The sequence below is a fragment of the Balaenoptera acutorostrata genome, chromosome 7, assembly GCF_949987535.1.
Source record: "Balaenoptera acutorostrata chromosome 7, mBalAcu1.1, whole genome shotgun sequence".
Taxonomy (NCBI): domain Eukaryota; kingdom Metazoa; phylum Chordata; class Mammalia; order Artiodactyla; family Balaenopteridae; genus Balaenoptera; species Balaenoptera acutorostrata.
The window spans coordinates 9,433,399-9,440,362 of NC_080070.1; positions in this window are offsets into that span (position 1 = coordinate 9,433,399).

Genomic DNA, 6,964 nt, shown 5'->3' on the forward strand with positions numbered 1-6,964 from the left:
AACACAATGGAATTCCATCTCTACTTTGGGTCAATAACTGTTAGGGAATCAACTGTGTCTGTCTTGAGAACTCTTCACCTTCAGCCATTTTTAGACACAGAAATCAAATTTCCGCATGACACCCTCTCAACCATGAAATATAATCCTTAATTGATTGTCATGGAGAAAGTTGGTGTTTAGCCAAGTATAACATAAGAAAACTTGTACACAGACACAGACACACACAGACATCCTGCCACCTCTTTCTATGGAAAGTGTTGTTGTTTGATTGCAATAAAATTAAATGAATTTCACTATGAACAACTAAATCTTGCAAAAGCAAATGAAGTTTTTGCTTATTTCTTCTGTCTCCCTTGTCACCCCTCCTTTTTTGCATGATTATCCCCTATGCCTAAACATATTCCCTAAATTTTCAAATTTTCAATGCAAATTTCCATTTTCACTAGCTTTAAAATACCTGAGAAAAGAATCATCCAATACCTTGCTTCTAAAAACCAAACCACGTAATACCTATGCAGCCTAAAACTATCACAAATATATACCCATGTAGTCTAAATTCATGTGTCTGTATCATTTATGTGAGTACCACCAAACAACTTTTAAGTCTAGTTTACCCCTCATTGCTATGGTGATACGTGACAGAGGGGAACAAAGGCTACTACAAAGGCAATGACAACGATCACAGATAACATTTGTTAGGTGCTTACAATGGCAAGACAGTGTCCATGTATTATCTCATTTAAACCTCACAGTGGTCCTATAAGGCTGGTGTTATATTTATTCTGTTTTTGTATATCAGGAAATTGAGGCACAAAGAAATTATCATCTTGCTCCAGGTCACATATCTGGTAAGTGTCTAAGCAAAGATTTTATTCATGGCAGTTTAACTATAGACCCTGGGCTTTTAACCACCAGTTATTACTTACAGATTTTAAGGACTGTTTTTTGATAGATTGTGTGGCTTTTGAGAGCTAGGCACTGGAGATACTGAGTTCTAGAGTTATTCAATTGTTGAGAAATAAAAATTTTCTCAGTGAAATGATAAAACTATGATTAAATGACACAATTAGTAACAGTGATCTCTTAGGTAACTCATGTACCTCTCTCAGAGAAAGGATGCTAGTTAGACTTACAAGTTAATGTGCTTTATTGGCAGAATACTTGATTAAATAAGTGTAATCTACATAGCATTTAATTTTTCTAGTACAGCATTGGAACCATGTGGGCAGCAAGGACCATTGGCACCATTTGTCCCTATGTTATGATAAATATTGGCTGAATCTACTCCAAAGCCCCACGAAAAAATACATTGACCACATCCTAAGGTGGTATCTGGAAGTTGTATGTTTCATTATGAAACTTCTAGAGAATTAAAGGAGTCAAGTCATATTTCTTATTATTACATAGTATTTTTAGGCACCTATGTATAGAGGCCAATGTTTTGTTCTAATATACCATCTGAAAAGCAATGTTATAGAAAGTCATCAAGAATGAGGAGAAATAATAATCCCTTAAAACTTATATTTCAATTTCCTTTTCTACTAAGTCAGTGAACTAGAAAAGGGGGCAGTCTGGCTATATGAATGAAAAGAAGATTCCAAATTAATTGAAGATAATTTAAACTAATATTTTTATAATTTGTGGTTAGTTTTTAATCCCATAAGAAGATAATAAATGCTGTTCTCATGTATAATAACTTTCTTGCACATGACTACCACATTGATCTGGCATTACAGAGAAGGGAATTATTTTCAAATAATAACATTTTCATAATAACTGATTCTTCCTATTAGGCTAGGTATCAACATTTATTTTTTAATGGGAATCCTTTAGAAACCAATGATAAGAAATATTCAAATGCATCTGGACATAAAAGAATATATTCAATATATATCCTTCATAGGTACTTCAATATCTATGAAGTAGTCATAGCACTGATGCAATTCAAACTCTTGGATTTAAAGATTACCTATTCCTCTGCCTTGTAGAAAACAGAGCTCTCCAGCAGAATGTAGGCCCTATGAGAGCAGGATATTAGTCCATATTTTTCCCCAGTGCCTGGCACATATTTAGTGCCCTTTAAATATTTGTTTATAACTTGAGAAATGAATGCAGTGGAATCTGATTGAAATTTCAGAAGTACTCATGGAATCGTGATGTGCTCACCATATGCAATACATACAGGCTCAACCTAGCAGCACTGTTACTCTATTCTTGACTTCAAAGGTGGTTTTGGATTATTTGTTCATTAACATTGCATGGTCACTATTACCTTAAGTGTTATTAAATATTACCTTTCAGTTAAACCAAGTAAAAGAAACATATTTTCTAGTACCAGTTACTACCACTGGGCACCTAATCTGAGGAATTTAGACTGAATGTTTTCCTCTTTAACTTCATTTTCATGTACATGTATTACAAACAATTCTTTTCATTCGACAGATAATTATTTCTAAGCTTAATAGAAAATATACCAGTAAGTGAAATGGATATACACATCTATTAGATGTCAAAAACTTTTTTTTTCTAATTACACACCCAGAAGTCTTTCTCAAATAGTCTCTTTTACTTTATGACAGAATAACTACTCCTTTTCACATTATTATTCCCACTGAGATTTTTTTTTTCTTTCAAATGATCTTTATCTAGTGCCTATTATGTGCAAAATACTGTTCTGTGTGATAGTAGAAGTGCAGAGATAAATCCAGTGTGGATTATTTCCTCAGGATGGTAACACAAGTTATACCTAAGAAAAGCAGTCTTTTTCAGGTTCCTCACCCTTTCACCATTCTGTGATGGAAACCCTATCATTATATAAACATTAAAACTCATCATTTTTCAGTTTATCTGGCCCACACAATTTACCTTTCACAAGTCACATAGGCCACACATGCCACATTATTGAGTAGTACGAGGCTCTACACTGATTTTAAATGATCAAATAATTTTAAAATGGAACGATAACTAGCTTTAACAGATACTGATTTTGATCTCCATTTTACTTTGATATACATATAATTGTAAAAAGTGTTCACTCCATACCCCTTGCTAAGTAAACAGGGGTCATAGTTTAATGAAATTCCATGTTTGGTACCGCTTTGCTCTTACTTTGCTCACTGATAACAGCAGTTGCCCTTTGCCCTCAGACTGTTCCACGTGAGTTCTTCAACTTGTTTGTACACTGGTCTTCTATTTGGTACATAGTATAGTATCCAGCAACCCCATCCCTGGGAAGCAGAAGGATGGGGCAAGAGGTCTACTGAGAGGCTTTGCACCTTTGAAGGTAGGGCCAGCTCACAAATGGTGGATCAAGGGGGGCTGCTCGGAGAGGTAGCACGCTGACTGACTTGTTATCTCTGGAGGGCTGGACAGAAAGAAAAGAGACAGGCTTGCCAAAGGAGAGCAAGAAGTCTTGAACTGGAAGGTGGGATAAGGAGCTGGGGCAAATTCCCTGGGTCATATGAAAAGGGTGACTGCTGTGACTATTTAAAGGATGCCGGGGCTTCCCTGGTGGCGCAGGGGTTAAGAATCCGCCTGCCAATGCAGGGGACATGGGTTCGAGCCCTGGTCCGGGAAGATCCCACATGCCGCGGAGCAACTAAGCCCGTGAGACACAACTACTGAGCCTGAGCTCTAGAGCCCTCGAGCCACAACTACTGGAGCCCGCGCGCCTAGAGTCCGTGCTCCACAACAAGAGAAGCCACTGCAATGAGAAGCCCGCGCACCTCAAGGAAGAGTAGCCCCTGCTCACCGCAACTAGAGAAAGCCTGTGCGCTGCAATGAAGACCCGACACAGCCAAAAATAAATAAAATAAAAATAAATTTATAAAAAAAAGATGCCAGAGGTCTCAGGTGGAGCGACAGAGTCAAGAAGAGCACCAATCCTGCAAAGCCACAGAACTATGTTCATATAATCCATCATACGTAGAGCATGTGTCTTAGGAGCATATGTCTTACATAACCTGTATTATGTGCAACAAGTGATATACTTTAATCTCCCATCAATAGAAGAAGCATTTCACTCATTATCCTCAGGCATTTTTAAAATTCCTCTAATATGACAGGTGGTGTATGGCTCTTTTAACACACATAAAAAGGCCTAGTATGCTGTAAATGGGAAATAAACTACTTGCATACTTCTTTGTTTTTGTGGTCTGTCTAGAGTAATTCAAATGATTTGAAAAGCAATTAATGTCCTATCTCGTATGACATACTGCAGAAGTTTTATGTGTGTTTTATTGAACTTTGGTTTGAGTTTCACTCGTTCCCAGGGATTCTGAGAGCTTCAAGTGTAGTGATGACCACTGTAAATATGAAAAGGGAGACACCTATGGAGGAAATCAAAATTATCTGATAGTTTAATAGATTTTTGAGGATTATTTTAAGGAACAAGGACCCCCCCCCAAATATTTTAGGTTAAAAAATCTTATACATTTATTATAATAAATATTATGTACATTTATTATACACACAGAGTAGAGAGAGATTAATGTGAGGATGAATAGCATAGCTCTTCTGCAGTTTTAGTGAATCATTTAATCTCACCAAGATAGAATGTATTCATAATTGAGAGAATAATGTCCACCTATAAATTATCATCAGGATTAAATAATTTAGTTTTTGGAACACAGCTGGCACAAAGATTGCAGTATATCTAGCACAAAGGAGGGTCTTAAAATGTTGCTTCTTTTTTCCTTCTCTACTTATAATCTACTGATTATATACACATGGTGTGTCTGCTCGACAATGCAAAAACCTTTGCCCTGAAATGTCGGTTGACAAAAAACCCTTTTTTTCTGGGCATATTCTGGTTATTGCTATAACTTTTACAGCCCTTTTACATATGAGGGTTATCATTAGATCTTTAACTTAGTATTTGTCTGTGGTTTGTGCTGCTTGAAAAAAAGAATTTTTCTCTTCTCTAAGTTTATGTAGTTTGATATTTTTTCACACTATTATGCTTGCAACCCAAGAATAAAGACAACTCATGCCAAATAACTAGAAAAAGTGTTAGGTATTAGGTATTAGATCTATAGACTAACATGCAGCCAAGTAATCATGATTTGCTTGTCACCTGTATAATAAGACACTGATAAAACCTGTTAACATGGTCCTTATTATATGTTCCCCAAACTCTTTTATCTACTGAGCAGTGTTCAAAGATTAGTCTGACATATCCTTTGCTGGCTGAAAGTTATTATGTTCTTACCCTGGGTTTATCACTCTATAGTGAGAATTTTCTGAATGAGAGAGCTCTTGCCTTTTAAAACAGTATATATATATATATATATATATACACACACACACACATATATATGTAAGTATATATGTATATATATACACACAGACATATTCATATATGCATATATATCATCTTTCTGTAGTGAGGAAACTAGATCAAAACTCTAATTTAAAATTTGATACAGAGAAGTTATAAGATTAATGATATATGTGAAATTCACTTTCTCATTTCACAAGCCATGATATTTATTGTCTTATTCTGAGTAATGGTTCTGTGACTTAAAATATCAAAGCGATCATACATGGTTGTGTAGCTTATACATGCGTTTTCTGTGTTTTCAACCTGTGAAACTTTGGGTGGTTTTATCTCAAGCATGATGTATTAAAATACTCAGTATTCTGAGATACTATGTGGAATATCTGGATACAGACAATGAACTAGAAACCTAGATATTATAGTGGGAGAGGGAAGGAAACCCTAAGAGCCCCTGGTTTCTAGATATGATGCAAGAGCATATGTCTCTATAAGTTTTAGCAAGGCATTTACACTTTCGAAGGCTCCACGTTCTCATATATGAAGTAGAAGTAAGAACAATCTTGCCAACCTAAGATCTAAGTTGAGGGCCAGATGAATAATAGATATGAAAGCACTTTGTAGATGATAACTCAGTATACTCAAAGAAACACTTATTTGTGTGTCTGATATACACTAGGTCCTAAACAGTTAGAAAACGGTCTAAGAGGTCATCAGAGGGATGAGCATATATCCAGCTAAGCTGTGGCAAAAGTTGTGGACCCAAAGGAAGCCCTTGGGAGAGAGCAGGACTTCTTGTGAAGGATGAACAAGTCCATTAGAATGTTAACAAGCAGAGACAGGCAGTAACAGAGACGTAGAGAAAGACTGAGAAAGAAAACCTAATGCACGGAAACCCAATAATCAACTGAGGTTATAAGGCGTCATCTAAGGGCAAAACTCTATGTGAAACGTCCCAACAGAGATTTAAAAAGTTTTGTTCTGTTATCCCAACAACATGTATGTTTCCAAAATATGCAAGGAAATTCATAAAGAACAAAATTGTAAAATGTGGTCAAATCTTGAAGAGTTGTTTTCAACATCTACAGGAAGAATCGTAGGGAGAATGAAAAAGAAACAGCCTGTACCCATTCTTATTCTATAAAACCATATATTCTGCAAAATCACATGTAAAATATAACTTCTAGGGCATAATGGGCCATTATTTACCTATGTATAATAGTAACTATGGATTTAGTAACTATTATGCTATTTGTTAATGCTGTTGAATATGGAAAATGGAGGTGTGGAACAAGGTAATATTGACGCTTGAGGGTGGGGCAGGGGAACATTTTCTCAAAAACCATGAACAAAATTTTGAGAAGAAAGAACTTTAATAGGGGAGATTACAGTATTCTTCAGGGTCCCTAGGAATAAAACTAAGAATTTAGCATCATTCGATTTCTACTCTATATACACACATAGACAATATATGTTATATATGCATGTTTTAAATATATAAGTATATACATGTGGTATATTTATACACATGAATTTAATAAAAGCAACAGCATTTCAAAACATTAAAAAATTATAATTTATAAACTTAACTATTATATTGAATATCTTCTCTTTCCTCTAATCCTAGCTTCCCTAACTCCTCCTCCCCCCACCCCCACCCCCACCCAATGCACACCTTAACCACACAGA